Source organism: Salvelinus namaycush, chromosome 21, assembly GCF_016432855.1.
Source record: "Salvelinus namaycush isolate Seneca chromosome 21, SaNama_1.0, whole genome shotgun sequence".
Taxonomy (NCBI): domain Eukaryota; kingdom Metazoa; phylum Chordata; class Actinopteri; order Salmoniformes; family Salmonidae; genus Salvelinus; species Salvelinus namaycush.
Window position 1 is genome coordinate 6,882,799 of NC_052327.1, and position 21,919 is coordinate 6,904,717.

Sequence of the window (21,919 nt, forward strand, 5' to 3'; positions counted from 1 at the left end):
AGAGTGGGTGGCAAGGAATAAGTTAGCCCTAAATATTTCTAAAACTAAAGCATTGTATTTGGAACAAGAAACACTCACTAAACCTAAACTAAATCTTGTAATAAATCATGTGGAAATTGAGCAAGTTGAGATGACTAAACTGCTTGGAGTAACCCTAGATTGTAAACTGTCACGGTCAAAACATATTGATGCAGTAGTAGCTAAGATGGGAAGAAGTCTGTCTATAATAAAGCGATGCTCTGCCTTCTTAACACTATCAACAAGGCAGGTCCTACAGGCCCTAGTTTTGTCACACCTTCATTACTCTGCAGTCGTGTGGTCAGGTGCCACAAAAAAGTACTTAGGAAAATTGCAATTGGCTCAGAACAGGGCAGCACGGCTGGCCCTTGGAGAGCTAATATTAATAATATGCATGTCAACCTCTCCTGGCTGAAAGTTTAGGACAGATTGACTTCATCACTACTTTTATTCATGAGAGGTATTGACATGTTGAATGCACAGAGCTGTCTGTTTAAACTACTGCCACGCAGCTCGGACAACCATGCATACCCCACAAGACATGCCACGAGAGGTCTCTTCATAGTCCCCAAGTCCAGAACAGACTATGGTAGGCGCACAGTACTACATAGAGCCATGACTACATGGAACTCTATTCCACATCAAGTAACTGACACAAGCAGTAAAATTAGATTTTAAAAAACAGATTAAAAAAAACACCTTATGGAACAGTGGGGACTGTGAAGCAACACAAACAGGCACAGACACACACACACACACACACACACACACACACACACACACACACACACACACACACACACACACACACACACACACACACACACACACACACACACACACACACACACACACACACACACAGATTTAGTACTGTAGATATGTGGTAGTAGTGGAGTAGGGGCCTGAGGGCACACAGTGTGTTGTGAAATCTGTGAATGTATTGTAATGTTTTTTTTTATTGTATAAACTGTCTTAATTTTGCTAGACCCCAGGAAGAATAGCTGGGGATCCATAATTAATACAAATACAAATTAATGCCCGTGATTTTGGAATTGAGATGTTCTGTTTGTCTGTTGACAGTTCGTCTTGTCCTGTCAAGTCCTTCCAGCGTGTTCCTGTGTGCTAGTTTGTGCTTTCCTTAGTCTTCCCAGTTCTGACCTTTCTGCCTGTCCTGATCCTGCTGTCCTGTACCTGCCTGACTCTGATTTGGATTACGACACTTTGCCTGCCTTGACTTACCTATTGCCTGCCCCTTGAACTATAAAAAACTCTGAGACTCGTACTATCTGCCTCCTGTGTCTGCATCTGGGTCTTAGCATGAGCCGTGATACTGTCAGTACATTGAATTTTAGCCATATTATTTGCTGTAATATATATATTCTCTCTCGTCTGGGGGATGAAATTGGAATTGTAGCATACTCTGTATGGCTTCATTTTAAGGAGTGTGCTTCAAACAGGGTTCTATTGTCAATCCACTGGAAATTGATAGTTTTAATCTGTATAACAAAAAAGATCCCATTTTTAAACATTGGATGTGCCTCTCTTCGTAGCCTACTGGATTTAGATACAGTTTCGGTATAATAGCAGCTTTAAGAGGTTTAATGCCTTGATATTAAAACATTTTAGCCCTCCAAACTCATATTCCTTATCTGGTTTTCCATTCCATATTAAATTAATTACTTTTTTTGCTCACATTAATTAAAAGAATATTCTCTTGGAGTCGGTAGAATCATGAATAGATACTGTATGCAACCTGCGGTATCACTAGGGAAATATTCAGGGTCATTTCCCTATAGATGGTTTCAAGATCCTATCTATTTTGCAAATTATTCTACCAAAATTGATAGTTGCAAGATCATTCAACTTTTCTGGAATGTGTACACCAAGCACATCAAATGCACCATCTGCCCATTTAATTGGGAGACCTGATAGCAATTTTAAAGTTTGTCACTTTTAGAGACCCAATCTGTAATATTGCATTTATTAGAGATGGGTTTTAATACAGATAAACTGGAGAAATTATCCAAGTCTTCAATAAAACATTTCAGGGTTGAAGATTGTGGACTCAAGAGAAAGCTTAAATCATCGGCACACATTAATAGTAACTGGAATAAGTAGTTTCATAAATGCGTCAAGTGCAGCGTCTGGACGTTCCTCATTACACACCACAGAGCAGAAAATATTATTTACATCATCAACATGAATCACTACAAAACTTCTTGTATGACCTCTTATACACTATATTAGGCCCAGCCTTTGGAACTTCGGTTTTCCTAGATATGGCTATTATATTGTGATCACTACATCCTATGGATTTGGATACTGCTTTAAAGCAAACATCTGCATCGTTATTAAAGATGTGATCAATACATGTTGATGATTTAATTCCTGTGCTGTTTGTAACTACCCTGGTAGGTTGACTGACAACATTATCCATGTTGCAGGCACTAGTTACAGTTTGACGTTTTTTCCTGACTGGGCAGCTTTAATGCTAAAACCAGATCTTTAAAATCCATATTCAAATGTTCCGAGCTAGCCCTCCTGATGTCGTTTGACCCCACATGGACTACGACAGTGTCAGCTCCCGGCATCTGTGATAGAACAGTCGGAAGCAGCCTTGTTATGTCCTGTACTTGTGCTCCTGGGTAGCACATGATTTTTGCCTTGGAGACCGAGATGTTTCTCACCATAGAGCTGCCTATGATGACAGCTGATGATGTTGAATGGGCCATTCTCTCAGGCAGCCTTACGGTCTGGTGAGGCTGGGAGCTCTGAGGATCTGAACCCGAGGTTGAAGCCACCGGAGAGGGAGACAGAGCCGAGGAGGAAGACGCAGGTACCTCCGGATCCAGCATTGGGAAGCCACCAAGGACGAAGGCGCGGAACCTCTGGATCCAGGGCGGCAAAGCTGATTCTGGTCTGTGTCAGTTCCGGGCTCAACATCTCCATGGAGACCCCTGTTGCCAGAGGACCCCTTCTTCGACTTCCACGGCGAGTGACGTACCTCTATGGCTGGTTGGTTGGGTCGAGATAAGCTCCGGTCTCCAGGGAAGGGAGAGACCCCTTCGGGAATGGAACCCTGCCTAGCACAGGCCAGTCGCTGTGGAGAGCCAACACGGCGGCGAATCTTCCACCAGACCAGAGCGGTGTCCGGCTACTGGGGTAGAAGAAAAATAAAAAGTAGGTGGGCATAGGTTACCCAGTAGCTTATGTAGGTTTGCTACTTGCTTGCTAAGAGTAGCTCCTGTAGTCCTCCGTAAGCAAGCTGTTGCTACATTGAAAGTCAGCGCTGTCCACATTGTCCTGGAACAAAGCAGTAAACACAGCTCCTGCAGAACTGGAAAGGTTTAATAGCGGCCTCCATTTGAGACCGGCGAGCCAGCTAGGCTAGCTGGGCTTTTGCGTCTCTCCCCCTATACGGAATCTGTCAGGATCCCGGGACAGATAGCAGCGCTCACAGCAATTTAGCCCAACAGAGCCGCAGGACTCAAAATAAAATAAAAAAATATAAAAACACTTTCAGCTTTTAAACTGAGGTTCTTAGTTCAGGTTTCAGCGTTCGACAGGTTTCAGTTTCAGCGTTCGACAGCGTTCAACAACAACAAACATATATCGTGCTCTAATGACGTGTGATGACAGACAAGGGGTTGTGTCAAGATAAATTGAATAATAATATGGAGTTGGTCCCCCCTTTTCTGCTATAACAGCCTCCACTCTTCTGGGAAGGCTTTCCACTAGATGTTGCTGTGGGGACCTGCTTCTATTCAGCCACAAGAGGATTAGTGAGGTCAGGCACTGATATTGGGCAATTAGGCCTGGCTCGCAGTCAGCATTCCAATTCATCCCAAAGGTGTTCGATGGGGTTGAGGTCAGAGCTCTGTGCAGGCCAGTCAAGTTCTTCCACACCAATCTTGACAGACCATTTCTGTATGGACCTAGCTTTGTGCATGGGGGCATTGGGGCGGCAGCGTAGTCTAGTGGTTAAAGCGTTGGACAAGTAACCGAAAGTTTGCAAGATCGAATCCCGAGCTGACAAGGTACAAATCTGTCGTTCTGCCCCTGAACAAGGCAGTTAACCCACTGATGAAAATAAGAATTTGTTCTTAACTGACTTTCCTAGTTAAATAAAGGTAAAACATATAAATAAATTGTCATGCTGAAACAGGAAAGGACCTTCCCCAAACTGTTGCCAGAAAGTTGGAAGTAAATATACATCTAGAATGTCATTGTATGCTATAGCATTAAAATGTCCCTTCACTGGAACTAAGGGGGGCCTAGCCCAAACCATGAATGACAGCCCCAGACTAGTATTTATCCACCAAACTTTACAGTTGGCACTATGCCTTCGGGCAGGTAGCATTCTCCTGGCATCCGCCAAACCCAGATTCAACTGTTAGACTGCCAGATGGTGAAGTGTGATTCATCACTCCAGAGAATGCATTTCCAGTGCTTCAGAGTCCAATGGCGGCGAGCTTTACACCACTCAAGCCGACGCTTGGCATTGCGCATGGTGATCTTAGGCTTGTGTGCGGCTGATCAGCCATAAAACTCCCAATGAACATATATTGTGCTGACGATATTGTGCTTCCAGAGGCAGTTTGGAACTCGGTAGAGAGTGTTGCAACCGAGGACAGATGATTTTTACACACTACGCACTTCAGCACTCGGCAGTCCCATTCTGTGAGCTTGTGTGGCCTACCACTTCGCAGCTGAGCCGCTGTTGCTCTGAGATGTTTTCACATCACAATAACAGCACTTACAGTTGACCAGGGCAGCTCTAGCAGGGCAGAAATTTGACCAACTGACTTGTTGGACAGGTGGCATCCTATGACGGTGCCATGTTGAAAGTCACTGAGCTCTTTAGTAAGGCCATTCTACTGCTAATGTTTGTCTATGGAGATTACATGGCTGTGTGCTCGATTTTATACACCTGTCAGCAACGGGTGTGGCTGAAATAGTCACATCCTCTAACTTGAAGGGGTGTCCACATACTTTTGAATATATACTGTATAATAAAATACAAAAACACAGTCATGGGAAGCACAAGTAAAACATCACAAATCACTGAGAAAAATAGTTACATTCCTCCAGAAATTAATACCGAATCAAACTCTAAACTGCCCGAACGGCACCAGAACATTAAGATTAAATGTATTTAGAATTTGGTTCAAGCAATACGGTGCTTTAAAACTAAAAGCAGATTTACCTAGCTCGGTGGAGACCCTAGGAACCTCAAGAGTTAACCAATATAAGACATTTATGAAGTAGGGCCTTGTAAACAAAAAGGGAGTAATATAGAGATCTTCAGGTCTTTAGCTAAGTTCAGCAAACGTTTTGATATAGAATGCAGAGATGAGTATCAAAACTCTCACATGTAACAAAATTATGGGCACGATGATAGATGGCATCCAAAGGTTTGAGTAGTAGCAGCTGCACTTTAACCTTTACTTAACACCCATCCCGGATCCGGGAGCATCCTCATCAGTAAAAGCTGACTAGCATAGCCTAGCATAGCGCCACAAGTAAATAATAGCATATAAATATCATGAAATCACAAGTCCAATACAGCAAATGAAAGATAAACATCTTGTGAATCCAGCCATCATTTCCGATTTTTTAAATGTTTTACAGCGAAAACACAATATGTATTTCTATTAGCTAACCACAATAGCCAAAGACTCAACCGCATATTTTCACCATGTTTCTACCGCATAGGTAGCTATCACAAAACCGACCAAATAGAGATATAATTAGTCACTAACCAAGAAACAACTTCATCAGATGACAGTCTTATAACATGTTATACAATAAATGTATGTTTTGTTCGAAAATGTGCATATTTGAGGTATAAATCATAGTTTTACATTGCAGCTACCATCACAAATATCACCAAAGCAGCCAGAATAATTACAGAGAGCAACGTGAAATACCTAAATACTCATCATAAAACATTTATGAAAAATACATGGTGTACAGCAAATGAAAGATAAACATCTTGTGAATCCAGCCAATATTTCCGATTTTTTAAGTGTTTTACAGCGAAAACACAATATAGCATTATATTAGCTTACCACAATAGCCAAACACACAACCGCATTTATTCACCACATAGATAGCATTCGCAAAAACCAGCAAAAGATATAAAATTAATCACTAACCTTGACCAACTTCATCAGATGACAGTCTTATAACATGAGGTTATACAATACACTTATGTTTTGTTCAAAAATGTGCATATTTAGAGCTGCAAACCGTGGTTATACATTGTGAATATGTAGCATCGATTCACCAGAATGTCCGGAGCTATTTTGGACACTCACCTAATCTGACCAAAGAACTCATCATAAACTTTACATAAAAATACTTGTTGTATGGCAAATGAAAGATACACTGGTTCTTAATGCAACCGCCGTGTTAGATTTTAAAAAATAACTTTACCATAACAAACAGCTTGCGTTATTGCGAGACAGCGCCCGCCAAAACGGCGGAGAATAGAAATAACATTTTCCACAGAAATACGAAATAACATCATAAATTGTTCTTACTTTTGCTGAGCTTCCATCAGAAACTTGTACAAGGAGTCCTAGGTCCAGAATAAATCGTTGTTTGGTTTTAGAATGTCCTTTTCTCCTGTCGAATTCGCGCCACAATGCTAGCCAATGTTGATGACGTTCCCAATTTCTCTCGACGCAAAGAACGGAAAACTCCAAAAGTCCCAATAAACGTTGAATAATCTGATAAAACTCGGTTGAAAAAACATACTTTACGAGGTTATTATCACATGTATCAAATAAAATCAGAGCCGGAGATATTAGCCGTGTATACCGAGCGCTTATCAGAAGACAATATGGAGGTGCTTCGCGTGCCTAGGTAGAGAAAGGAAATTCCTGACCTGCCACTCCAAAAGCTCTTGTTCAACCTCAGATCAAGCTAGACACCCCATTCCACCTTCCACTGCCTGTTGACATCTAGTGGAAGGCGTATGAAGTGCATGCATATCGATAAATATTAGGCAATTGAATAGGCTGGCCCTGAAACAGAGCCTCGTTTTCAGATTTTTCACTTCCTATCTGGAAGTTTGCTGCAAAATGAGTTCTGTTTTACTCACAGATATAATTCAAACAGATTTAGAAACTTGAGAGTGTTTTCTATCCAATAGTAATAATAATATGCATATTGTATGATCTAGAATAGAGTACGAGGCCGTTTAAATTGGGCACGGTTTTTTCCAAAGTGAAAATAGCGTCCCCCTATTGACAAGAAGTTTTAATAAATAATATCACCATAATCAAGAACAGATAAAAGGTTGACTGAATAATCTGCTTCCTAATGCTTAGTGCTGTTAGGGTCAGTTGCGGGCCTCAGATTTTCACTTCATCACATATAATTGGGTGTTTGCGGATGGGTTATTAGCAATTGTGGGAGGGTGTGGCTGAACAAAAAGCTGACCCGCGCACCACTAATGGCAATATCTGACCAGGCATAGCCTCCCCTCCTCTCAATGAAGGCTGTTTTTGGGGGGACTAACTAGTCAAGACTAGGGCTGTTACGGTGACCGTATCACCGCCACATCGGCGGTCACGAGTTATGATGGCAATCAAATGCCAAGTTACCGTTTAGTCACGGTGATTAGGCTTCTCCAAGCTCTGATGCTGCTGATGGTCATTGGTAGCCTACCAAACATGCTAATTGTCTGGTACTCAGCACTCTATTGTCCGTCTTATCACTCTGACATCAATGCAAATGTAATCGAAAATCTAATTTAACACTTCATGAGAGCCCATGTGCTCATGTTGCGCAACATTTCTATATGCTATGCAATTGCGTGAGAAAACAGTGATGGCTTCTATTAAAAAGAGGAGGATCCCATCAGCTTTCTATAGGCTAGGCCCACTATATATTGCTTGTCTTTACAACAGGAGTATAGCCTACCTGGCTGGCATGAAAACAAACCAGGGGAAAAGTGTCGTCCATTTGCTACGTAACTGCATAGATTACATGTACTTTATTTCCCCTGCCCGTTTCGAGACAGGTGCATGACAATGGTCCATTCTAAATCAATACAAATGTAAAGACAAGATTAAATCAAGAATAGTCTGATGGGTGACAATATAATCCTATCACTTGTGAAGGAAGTCGAAAGTTTACATACACTTAGGTTGGAGTCATTAAAACTCATTTTTCAACCACTCCACACATTTCTTGTTAACAAACTATAGTTTTGGCAAGTCGGTTAGGCAATCTACTTTGTGCATGACACAAGTAATTTTTCAAACAATTGTTTACAGACAGATTATTTCACTTATAATTCACTATATCACAATTCCAGTGGGTCAGAAGTTTACATACACTAAATTGACTGTGCCTTTAAACAGCTTGGACAATTCCAGAAAATGATGTCATGGCTTTAGAAGCTTCTGATAGGCTAATTGACAACATTTGAGTCAATTGGAGGTGTACCTGTGGATGTATTTCAAGGCCTACCTTCAAACTCAGTGCCTCTGAAATCAGCCAAGACCTCAGAAAAAAAATTGTAGACCTCCACAAGTCTGGTTCATCCTTGGGAGCAATTTCCAAACACCTGAAGGTACCAATTTCATTTGTACAAACAATAATACGCAAGTATAAACACCATGGGACCACACAGCCATCATACCGCTCAGGTAGGAGACGCGTTCTGTCTCCTAGAGATTAATGTACTTTGGTTCATGAAGTGCAAATCAATCCATGAGCAACAGCAAAGGACCTTGTGAAGATGCTGGAGGAAACAGGTACAAAAGTATCTATATCCACATTAAAACGAGTCCTATATCGACATAACCTGAAAGGCCGCTCAGCAAGAAAGAAGCCACTGGTCCAAAACCGCCATAAAAAAGCCAGACTACACTGTGCAACTGCGCATGGGGACAAAGATGGTACCTTTTGGAGAAATGTTCTCTGGTCTGATGAAACAAAAATAGAACTGTTAGGCCATAATGACCATTGTTATGTTTGGAGGAAAAGGGGGGAGGCTTGCAAGCCAAAGAACACCATCCCAACCGTGAAGCACGGGGGTGGCAGCATCATGTTGTGGGGGTGCTTTGCTGCAGGAGGGACTGGTGCACTTCACAAAATAGATGGCCTCATGAGACAGGAAATTTATGTGGATATATTGAAGCAACATCTCAAGACATCAGTCAGGAAGTTAAAGCTTGGTCGCAAATGGGTCTTCCAAATGGACAATGACCACAAGCATACTTCCAAAGTTGTGGAAAAATGGCTTAAGGACAACAAAGTCAAGGTTTTGGAGTGGCCATCACAACACCCTGACCTCAATCCTATAGAACATTTGTGGGCAGAACTGAAAAAGTGTGTGTGAGCAAGGAGGCCTACAAACCTGACTCAGTTACACCAGCTCTGTCAGGAGGAATGGGCCAAAATGCAGCCAACTTCTAGTGTGACGCTTGTGGAAGGCTACCCGAAACGTTTGACCCAAGTTAAACAATTTAAAGTCAATGTTATCAAATACTAATTGAGTGTATGTAAACTTCTGACCCACTGGGAATGTAATGAAAGAAATAAAAGCTGAAATAAATCATTTTCTCTACTATTATTCTGACATTTCACATTCTTAAAATAAAGTGGTGATCTTAACTGACGTAAGACAGGACATTTTTACGAGGATTAAATGTCAGGAATTGTGAAAAACTGAGTTTAAATGTATTTGGCTAAGGTGTATGTAAACTTCCGACTTCAACAGAAGCCCAGCTTAAGGCAAGAAAATATACATACTGCGACACACGCAGTATGCAGTTTCAAGTTTGGGGAGTTTCAAGTTTGGGGAAGATCATTTTCACCATAAAAATGCACCTTTTTAATAAAAGCATTTCATGCATAATTGCATTTGCTGTCACTTTTCATAATGTTGTTTTCCAGCTAATGGAACATTTGCGGTTATAGCCTACTGCCATGTGCACATTGCTACGCTTATAATGTGAAGAGATAGCCTAATAGTTTATCAACATTTTAAGCTAAACGTTCTGATCTGTTGCTTCAGCCTCTTTGTGTATATTTTTTTTTATGTGGGGGGGGGGGGGGGGGGGGGGGGTGTATTCATTTGGGATCTATCACATCCCACAACTGTCCCAGACTATGTTTGGAATATTTATTTCTCGCACAGAATAGAATACGCCAACTTTTGTATTATGATGGATAGTAGACTGACATAGGCTAGTGGTTTTGCTGTTAGGTCTACTCATCTTGTTGGCTGACGAAAAGTAAATGTGGACAGTTCTTCAATCTCTTCAACATGTGCCTTGGATTTGGATAAGGAAGCGCGCAGTTGCGTCCCCGATGTGTCTGTCTTCACTTGTAGCCTCTGAGAAAGACCAGATCATGTGAAAGAGAGCCATGTGAGTGAGATGTGCTTTGAAGCACACAGAACGCAGAGAGAAAGGAATTCAAATTATTATATTCAACCCAAGGGTCGCAAAAGGCATGGATTTTTTAAGGGGGCATTACGGCCACACAAAGGGGATGCCACCAAGAAATTCAAGGCATTATCAAGTGCTTGTCAAATTGTGAATGTCAGACTGATGAAGTGTATACAGCCTGCACAAAAAAACAAAGCAGAACTCATGCCTTTCATGCTACCTTTTTCGAATCATCATCACGCAGCCTTAGAATGTATTAGAAATCAAAACATAGCCCAACGTTTGTATCACAAGTAAAGTTACATAAACAACAAAAAATTAAGCATATAGGAGTACCTGTTTCTTTGTTAACCGCTCAACACAGAATCGCCGCATGTGTGCACTCCCTCAAATCGTTTGGAGAAAATATCCTTTCAATTTTATTCAGTTTTGTTCAATTGTATTCTTCATACTATAAATTACTATAAAAAAATTCCACGGAATTCTAAGCAAATCTTGTCTGCTAAATCAGTGTATCCCACAGCCATATCAGGACCTAACATAAGGACAACTCAGAGTATGCTATTCTGGTCTTCTAAAATAGACAACATTTTCTTCATATCATGTTTCTCTAGACCTGTCTAAAATAAATAATGGATTTATTGTGATGTATTGTTGTAGGCTATATTAAATGGATTTATTATACTTTTTAAAATGTAGATGCTCCAAAGGTCTGTATCCGTTGCTTGTTGGCTATATGTGGAAGCCAGGAGATGCTAAATGTGTTTATGTTAATTAACGGTAAATTACCGTGAGACCGGCAGTTATTTGCGTGACAATCACCTGCTGACAAAATTTTGTGACCGCCACAGCCCTCGTCAAGACTCTCAAGAAAGGGTTTGGCTCGTTAGACTGTTTTGAAATAAATCTTAATCACCAAAGCTTCATTAAAATATAAATATTGGCAGTAGTAAAACAGTGAGCGGACAACCCCTATTAATCTATGTTGGCTATTACATTACTTTAGCAAGCTCCTGTTATTATTTTGGATGTGTGTAGAAACCCCTCTCTGTAGGCTATATTCCCATCATGGAAGGAGAGATGAGATAATCTGGTGACACTCCATTAGAAACATTACAGTTTTTTCCCTGTGACAATTGTTTGTTTTCATTTGAAAAAAAGAGCACTTATCAAATCAAATATTATTTGTTACACGGGCCGAATACAACGGGTGAAGACCATAACGTGAAATGCTTACTTACAAGCCCTTAACCAACAATGCAGTTCAAGAAATAGAGTTAAGAAAATATTTACTAAACAAACTAAAGTAAAATTTGTAATAAAAAGTAAGACAGTAAAAAAACAATAATTAGGCTATATACAGTGGGTACCGGTACCGAAGTCAATGTTTAAGGGTACAGGTTAGCCAAATGTTATAGTAGGCTACAATCTGGTTTCCGCTCAAGTTATGGATGTGTCATTTTGCAGGGCTCTGGCAGTGCTCCTCCTTGCACAAAGGCGGAGGTAGCGGTCCTGCTGCTGGGTTGTTGCCCTCCTACGGCCTCCTCCACGTCTCCTGATGTACTGGCCTGTCTCCTGGTAGCGCCTCCATGCTCTGGACACTACGCTGACAGACACAGCAAACCTTCTTGCCACATCTCGCATTGATGTGCCATCCTGGATGAGCTGCACTACCTGAGCCACTTGTGTGGGTTGTAGACTCCGTCTCATGCTACCACTAGAGTGAAAGCACCGCCAGCATTCAAAAGTGACCAAAACATCAGCCAGGAAGCATAGGAACTGAGAAGTGGTCTGTGGTCACCACCTGCAGAACCACTCCTTTATTGGGGGTGTCTTGCTAATTGCCTATAATTTCCACCTTTTGTCTATTCCATTTGCACAACAGCATGTGAAATGTATTGTCAATCAGTGTTGCTTCCTAAGTGGACAGTTTGATTTCACAGAAGTGTGATTGACTTGGAGTTACATTGTGTTGTTTAAGTGTTCCCTTTATTTTTGTTGAGCAGTGTATATATTCAGGTCAGAAAACACTCATTTGACACCCATTTTGAGGGTTTATTTTGTAGCCCTCTCCCTCTTTTTTTATTTTTTTATTTTTTTTATTTCACCTTTATTTAACCAGGTAGGCTAGTTGAGAACAAGTTCTCATTTGCAACTGCGACCTGGCCAAGATAAAGCATAGCAGTGTGAACAGACAACAACACAGAGTTACACATGGAGTAAACAATAAACAAGTCAATAACATGGTAGAAAAAAAGAGAATCTATATACAATGTGTGCAAAAGGCATGAGGAGGTAGGCAATAAATCGAATAATTACAATTTAGCAGATTAACACTGGAGTGATAAATCATCAGATGATCATGTGCAAGTAGAGATACTGGTGTGCAAAAGAGCAGAAAAGTAAATAAATAAAAGCAGTATGGGGGGTGAGGTAGGTAAATTGGGTGGGCTATATACCGATGGACTATGTACAGCTGCAGCGATCGGTTAGCTGCTCGGATAGCAGATGTTTAAAGTTGTTGAGGGAGATAAAAGTCTCCAACTTCAGAGATTTTTGCAATTCGTTCCAGTCGCAGGCAGCAGAGAACTGGAAGGAAAGGCGTCCAAATGAGGTTTTGGCTTTAGGGATGATCAGTGAGATACACCTGCTGGAGCGCGTGCTACGGGTGGGTGTAGCCATCGTGACCAGTGAACTGAGATAAGGCGGCACTTTACCTAGCATAGCCTTGTAGATGACCTGGAGCCAGTGGGTCTAACGACGAACATGTAGCGAGGGCCAGCCGACTAGGGCATACAGGTCGCAGTGGTGGGTCGTATAAGGTGCTTTAGTAACAAAACGGATGGCACTGTGATAAACTGCATCGAGTTTGCTGAGTAGAGTATTGGAAGCTATTTTGTAGATGACATCGCCAAAGTCGAGGATCGGTAGGATAGTCAGTTTTACTAGTGTAAGTTTGGCGGCGTGAGTGAAGGAGGCTTTGTTGCGAAATAGAAAGCCGACTCTAGATTTGATTTTGGATTGGAGATGTTTGATATGAGGCTGGAAGGAGAGTTTGCAGTCTAGCCAGACACCTAGGTACTTATAGATGTCCACATATTCTAGGTCGGAACCGTCCAGGGTGGTGATGCTAGTCGGGCGTGCGGGTGCAGGCAGCGAACGGTTGAAAAGCATGCATTTGGTTTTACTAGCGTTTAAGAGCAGTTGGAGGCCACGGAAGGAGTGTTGTATGGCATTGAAGCTCGTTTGGAGGTTAGATAGCACAATGTCCAAGGAAGGGCCAGAAGTATACAGAATGGTGTCGTCTGCGTAGAGGTGGATCAGGGAATCGCCCGCAGCAAGAGCAACATCATTGATATATACAGAGAAAAGAGTCAGCCCGAGAATTGAACCCTGAGGTACCCCCATAGAGACTGCCAGAGGACCGGACAGCATGCCCTCCGATTTGACACACTGAGCTCTGTCTGCAAAGTAGTTGGTGAACCAGGCAAGGCAGTCATTAGAAAAACCGAGGCTACTGAGTCTGCCGATAAGAATATGGTGATTGACAGAGTCGAAAGCCTTGGCCAGGTCGATGAAGACGGCTGCACAGTACTGTCTTTTATCGATGGCGGTTATGATATCGTTTAGTACCTTGAGCGTGGCTGAGGTGCACCCGTGACCGGCTCGGAAACCGGATTGCACAGCGGAGAAGGTACGGTGGGATTCGAGATGGTCAGTGATCTGTTTGTTGACTTGGCTTTCGAAGACCTTAGATAGGCAGGGCAGGATGGATATAGGTCTGTAACAGTTTGGGTCCAGGGTGTCTCCCCCTTTGAAGAGGGGGATGACCGCAGCAGCTTTCCAATCCTTGGGGATCTCAGATGATACGAAGGAGAGGTTGAACAGGCTGGTAATAGGGGGTGCGACAATGGCGGCGGACAGTTTCAGAAATAGGGGGTCCAGATTGTCAAGCCCAGCTGATTTGTATGGGTCCATGTTTTGCAGCTCTTTCAGAACATCTGCTATCTGGATTTGGGTGAAGGAGAAGCTGGGGAGGCTTGGGCGAGTAGCAGCGGGGGGGGCGGGGCTGTTGGCCAAGGTTGGAGTCGCCAGGAGGAAGGCATGGCCAGCCGTTGAGAAATGCTTGTTGAAGTTTTCGATTATCACGGATTTATCGATGGTGACCGTGTTACCTAGCCTCAGTGCAGTGGGCAGCTGGGAGGAGGTGCTCTTGTTCTCCATGGACTTTACAGTATCCCAGAACTTGTTGGGCTACAGGATGCAAATTTCTGCTTGAAAAAGCTGGCCTTTGCTTTCCTGACTGACTGCGTGTATTGGTTCCTGACTTCCCTGAACAGTTGCATATCGCGGGGGCTCTTCGATGCTATTGCAGTTCGCCACAGGATGTTTTTGTGCTGGTCGAGGGCAGTCAGGTCTGGAGTGAACCAAGGGCTATATCTGTTCTTAGTTCTGCATTTTTTGAACGGAGCATGCTTGTCTAATATGGTGAGGAAGTAACTTTTAAAGAATGACCAGGCATCCTCAACTGACGGGATGAGGTCAATATCCTTCCAGGGTACCCGGGCCAGGTCGATTAGAAAGGCCTGCTCGCAGAAGTGTTTTAGGGAGCGTTTGACAGTGATGAGGGGTGGTCGTTTAACCGCGGACCCGTAGCGGATACAGGCAATGAGGCAGTGATCGCTGAGATCTTGATTGAAGACAGCAGAGGTGTATTTGGAGGGCAAGTTGGTCAGGATAATGTCTATTAGGGTGCCCATGTTTACGGATTTAGGGTTGTACCTGGTGGGTTCCTTGATGATTTGTGTGAGATTGAGGGCATCTAGCTTAGATTGTAGGACTGCTGGGGTGTTAAGCATATCCCAGTTTAGGTCACCTAACAGAACAAACTCTGAAGCTAGATGGGGAGCGATCAATTCACAGATGGTGTCCAGGGCACAGCTGGGAGCTGAGGGGGGTCGGTAGCAGGCGGCAACAGTGAGAGACTTATTTCTGGAGAGATTCATTTTTAAAATTAGAAGTTCGAACTGTTTGGGCATAGACCTGGAAAGTATGACAGAACTTTGCAGGCTATCTCTGCAGTAGATTGCAACTCCTCCCCCTTTGGCAGTTCTATCTCTGAAGGCTGCTCAATGTTCTTTGTGCAGCTGCCCAAATCCTACTCTATTCCTTACATAGTGCACTACTTTTGACCAGAGCCCAATGGGTGCCATTTGGGAGGCAGCTTTGAGTTTGAAGTCTGAAGTCTAGCACACCATTAATTTGGGGATTAGACACCCTGAGAAGTTGTTCATCGCCACAGTCATTCACACTCCACACAGACTCACCGGCTCTGCCCTGGGCCCGCTCCTCTATGGGGTGGGGGATGGAGGCTGAGGATAGGGGGGCTGGGGCTGGAGCTGGGGGATACGGGTTACTGGGCTGAGAATGGGCGCCGTGGGGTGGGGGCTAGGGGAGACTGGGAGAGATAGACCTTTGGCTATGGGGGAGACAGGGGGGAGACTGGGCTGAAAGAGAGTGGTGGAAAGTGGACTAGAGACTGGGGAGAATAGGATGGTAGAGACTTGGGGAGAGTGGGCCTGTGCCTATGGGGCAGAGTGAGGGAGAGTCTGGGGCAGAGACTTGGGGAGACTGGGGAAGAGAGGGGAGAATGGGGGAGAGTGGTCCAGGTCTATTGGAGCCGATGGTTGTTAATTAGAGGGAAAGCTCTGCAGAGACTGATGGAGGAGAAAGGATGTGAGTCCAGGGTGAGAGGGTTCACACACAAAACATGACTCATTCAGTTTGTGTTGTATGTGTGTGTGTGTATTAGCATGCATGTGTGTGTGTGTGTGTTGCATGTGCGTACGTACTGACGTGCATGTGTGTGTGTTTGTGTGTGTGTGTGTGTCTTACCTCACTGCTCAGGCATTCCTGTAGAGAAAGCGATATGAAGTGAAAGACTGAGGCTCTCACAGTGTGGGTATTGATGGCTGTAGCCCCTTTGGGCAGGACCGGCCTCCACTGTTCACAGGACAAAGACTGTCCAGCAGGACCCAGACAAACTCACACAGATTCCCAGAGACAAGGAGGGATGGGGGAGAGAGTGAGAGGTGGGGAGAGAGTGGGGGAGAGGGACAACGTTGAGGGGGAGAGAGATGAGGGGGATGGGAGAAGGTCTGTGGGGAAAGAGATGGACACCGGAGAGGGGGGAGAGAGGACGGCAGAAGGGGGATAGGGAGGGGGAGAGAGGACAGAGATGGGAGAAGGGCTGTGAAGGGGAAAAGAGGGACATGGGAGCGAAGGGGAGAGGGGGAGGAGAGGAGGAGAGGGGAGAATGGGAGAGAGCAAGGTGAGGAGTGAAGAGGGCGATGGGAGGTCTGTGTGCAGAAACAGAGAGAGGGACATAGGAGAGGGGTAGACAGAGGAACGAGAGGGGAGAGGTCTGATAGGTGGTCACCTCAGAGTGGCTCAATCACCACACAATGACATGAGCTGGAAGACATTACTCAGATGAGTGAGGAGGAGGAAACATCAACTTGTAGCACTAGCTCTCAAATCCAGTGCAAAAAAATGAAGCCGAATTTTGCTGGTTACAGTATTGATTCTCCCATTACTGGAAAGAGATACATGTAGCTAGAGAAATTAAAATGTATTACTGTGTGTAAGTGTAACCCCCTTGTCTCTCTCCATCTCTCTTTCTCTCACTTATTTTCTTTTCCTCCATGAACCTATCCTCTGTCCCTCCTTTCACTGCCCCACCTCATGTCTCCTCCCCTTCTCTCTTTTCGAATCCCATCTCTCCCTCCCCTCTCCCACAAGCACAGGGTTGAGCCAGCCGGTCGGTTTTGGGTTTATAGGATTATTCATGTATTCCTTCCAGCTGGCCGTCCGTCCAGTCGTCGCTCCCCCTGCCCGGCCCCTTCCCTCTGAGATTGGGTAGCCTGGTTCACTGTGTCCTTAGACAACCCATATGCATCTACAGGAAAGGAAAGGGGTCCCAATCTGGGGAGGCCAACCTCCAGCACAGCACTCAGAGAGCTAAACTCGAAAAAATAAACCCTCAACGTCTGCTTTCCTTACTGTAGCAGCCTGGAACACTATGAGGAAAATAAAAAATGTCATGATAAACGAATAAACACAGGCACACGCACACACACAAAGTGAAAACATGTTTTTAGATTTGTTTCTATGTAATGAAAAGGAAATACAGAAATATCTCATTTACATAAATTACGTATTTACACCCCTGAGTCAGTACTTTGTAGATGCAAATTTGGCAGCAATTACAGCTGTGAGTCTTTCTGGGTAAGTCTCTAATAGCTTTCCACTACTGGATTGTGCAACATTTGCCCATTATTCTTTTTTAAATTCATCAAGCTCTGTCAAATTGGTTGTTGATCATTGCTAGTCAACCATTTTCAGTCTTTCCATGGATTTTCTGGTAGATTTAAGTCAAAACTGTAACTCGGCCACTCAGGAACATTCACTGTCTTCTTGGTGAGCAACTCCAGTGTAGATTTGTCCTTCTATTTTAGGTTATTATCCTGCTGAAAGGTGAATTCATCTCCCAGTGTCTGGTGGAAAGAAGACTAAACCAAGTTTTCCTCTAGGATTTTGTCTCCCCAGTCCTTAACAATAACAAGCATACCCAAAACATCATGGAGCCACCACTATGCTTGAAAATATGGAGAGTGGTAGTCAGTAATATGTTGAATAGCACTTTGTATTCTGACAAAAAGTTAATTGCTTTGCCACTTTTTTTTGCAGTATTACTTTAGTGCCTTGTTGCAAACAGGATGCATGTTTTGCAATATTTTTATTCTGTACTTTTTTTCACTCTGTCAATTAGATTAGTATTGTGGAGTAACTACAATGTTGTTGATTTAACTTCAGTTTTCTCCTGTCACAGCCATTAAACTCTGTAACTGTTTTAAAGTCACCATTGGCATCATGCTGAAATCCCTGAGCAGTTTCCTTCCTCTCCGGCAACTGAGTTAGGAAGGACGCCTGTATCTTTGTAGTGACTGGGTGTATTGATATGGCATTCAAAATGTAATTAATAACTTCACCCTGCTCAAAGGGATATTCAATGTCAGTTTTTTTACCCATCTACCAATAGATGCCCTTCTTTGAGAGGCATTGGAAAACCTCCCTGGTCTTTGTGGTTGAATCTGTGTTTGAAATTCACTGCTCGACTGAGGGACCTTACAGATATGTGTGGGGTACAGAAATGAGGTAGTCATTCAAAAATCATGTGAAACACTATTATTGCAGACAGAGTGAGTCCATGCAACTTATTATGTGACTTGTTAAGCACATTTTTACTCCTGAACTTATTTAGGCTTGCCATAACAAACTTGTTGAATAGTTAATACCTTTGTATCTAACCCATTCATTTCTAACCCCTTGATTTCATCATTGGATCAGAATCTTATAGCTAACAATTCAATGGCCATAATAAGTATTGTGATAGAGGGCAACCTTGTTTTACACTCTTGACAATAAAAAATGTTCAGAGAAATAACCATTAATTATAATTTTACATAATGGAGTGTTATACATAACTTTCATCCATTTAATGAGAGATTCTCCAAAGTTGAAATAATCTAGGCAGTTATAAATAAATTATAGCCATACTTTATCTAAAGCTTTCCTAAAATCTGCTGTAAAGATTGTGCCTGTGATTTCCCTGCATTCTCATAGTTTTCAATTATTTTGTATAATTATCTCAGTGTTCCGCTGTAAATAGTCAGATCACTAGTTGGTTGTTTTGTCTTGTTTCTACCAATGTAATTCATATGGAAATGGCCCAAGCTGCTTGCTCTAGCTAGCTAGCTAGTCTGTCATGCAAGAAAAGTTGTGTGTGGTGGTACATTTGGGCTGCGCTTTTGAAGCGTCAACCCCAGCTGTCACTTTCACTAGCTAGCCATACAGACAACCAGCCAACTAGCCACCATAATGGATATTAGAGTAATTTGTGTATCTATTGGGCTTAGGTCAGGGTTTGTTATGTTTGCTAGGTACCGATATTCATAGGCTACACATTGCCTCGTTTTCCTATTATTTGACAGCTTAGCTGTCATGTTAGGGCAGATGCCCACGCAGTGGAGCTCATATGACATTGAGTGGCAGTGTTATTGGAAGGGATTTGGGGTATGGGGCCGGGTTAGTTATATGTTTTTTTATTGAATTTTAAAACATACAATCTACCTGCAGTGAAGCCGCTCAACATTTATATTACATTCCAGTCATCTACAGACGCTCCCATTCAGAGCAACCCACAGGAGCAACCAGGGTCAAGCTCCCCGCCCAACGGCACCTAGACAGATCCCCGACCCAGTCGACTCGGGTACCCGAACCAGCGACCTCTCGGCCACCGGCCCAACTCTCCCAGTTCCACATCCCAACCCTCGGTTTCCCTCAGGCCATTCCACCTGTCTCTGCTGTCCACCGTCTTAATGATTTCTACGCGCCATATATCTTTCAACTATGGTCTGATGTTTAACATACAATTTGAATCTATCTAATCAAATAGAATCCACAGATTTCAAGTTGAAGATAAATACTTTTACTGAGAGTATTTGTGATTGACTAACCAGGTATTTTCAAATCTCCCAAAAATGCTATTTCTAAGGTCAATTTTAAATGAATGTTATGCTTTTTCAGCCATTCCTGAACCTGAGACCAGAAACAGGCTTAGGTGATATGTCTTTTTTCCCCTGTTCCGAAAGTTGCACGACAATGGTCCATTTTAAATCAAAACTAATTTCACACATAGGCCTATAATATTTAGTATATGTAAAGACAAGATTAAATTTAGAATAGTCTGATGGGTGACAATATTTGCCTATCAATTGTTAAAATGTTTTTGATGCGAGTGGTTGTATTAATATGAAATCTATTGCATCCCACAGCTATGTTTGGAATATTTATTTCTCACACAGAAGGATAGAATACGTCAACTTTTGTAGTATGGGAAATAGTAGATTGCCATAGGCTAGTGCTTTTGCTGTTCATTGGGCCTACTCATCTTGTTGGCTGAGGAAAGAAAATGTGAAAAGTTTTTCAAACATCTTCAATATGCACCTCGGAATTCAATAAGAAGGTCGCCCGCAGTTGTTTCCCTGATGTGTCTATCTTCACTTGTAGCTAACTTTGGAGCTGAGATGCCTGTGAGAAGGACCTGATCACGTGATGGGCATTGGCTAATAAGAATTGAGATATTATCTGAGAGAGCCACGTGAGTGAGAGGTGCTTCAGAAGCACAGCGATTGGCACCCACGACCAGGGAATTATAATTATTACAGTATATTCAGCCCAAGCGCAAAACGGACGCTTTTATTCAGCTATGCTCAATTGTATTCTTTATACTATGAAATAGTATTCTTTATTCTATGAAATCATTCTAAGCAAATCTGGTCTGCCAAATGAACTAGCGAAGCCCACAGCCACATGGCATAGCCAGATCAGGACCTAACATAAGGACAACTCAGCGTATGCTATTCTGTTCTTCTGAAAGACTACATTTTCTTCATATCATGTTTCTTTAGACTTGTCTAAAATAAATCATGGACACATGGTGATGGTTTAGGCTATGTTAAATGGATTTATTAGACTTTTTAAAATGTAGATGTTCTAAAGGTCTGCATCAGTGGCTTGTAGGCTATGCAATGGAAGCCAGGAGATGCTAAATGTGTTTATGTTAATTAACGGTCAATTACAGTGAGACCGGCAGTTATTTGCTTGACAATCACAGGCTGACAAAATGTAATGACCACCACAGCCTTCAAACTGATATTTTGGGAGCGGAATGGCGGCGAGTAGAAAGGATGTGGTGATGGAGAGATGGTTGGAGAAGCAACAGCTGGATGGAATCATGATGGAAGCAGAAGTGTTGGTTGATTCTGATGGCCTGTTGAGCAAGCTTGGCAAGAGTGAATGGAAGACTGTGGCAACGTAAAATAGAGCAACAATAGCCAAAGTTGTAACTGATCATCAGTTTGTTGTTGTCGTGCAAAGTGGTAATAATGAAGTATACTTTGGCAGATACATTTGAGGTCAGAAAGATGATAAATGATGCATCAGGAAAGGTAGAATCAGTCAGGGTTACCAGGAGTGTTTTTTTTCTGATTTCATGCATCTCCGAAGAGCAGATTGAGAAAGCTTTGCGGCTCCATAAATTGGTGACATTTCGAAGCGGGGCAACGGTTAAAGGTATGATATCAAGAGTATCCTGGACATTGAGGCTTCATGTCTTAAGAAGATGATTCCAGGCGGGCTCCTGCACTGTGTAGTGGATGGAAAGAAGGAAGAAAGTCAGGCTGTTTTAAGGTGAGTATCTGCCTACACATGTAAAGATGGGATACGTGAGATACGCTGTAAGAGCCTTCATAAATAAACCGTTACAGTGCCAAAATTGCAAAAAGTAGGGCTATGTCTCAAGTGTGTCAACGGAATCAACATGTAGTTGAAGAATCTGTTGCCAAATTCCTGGAGTGTCCTTC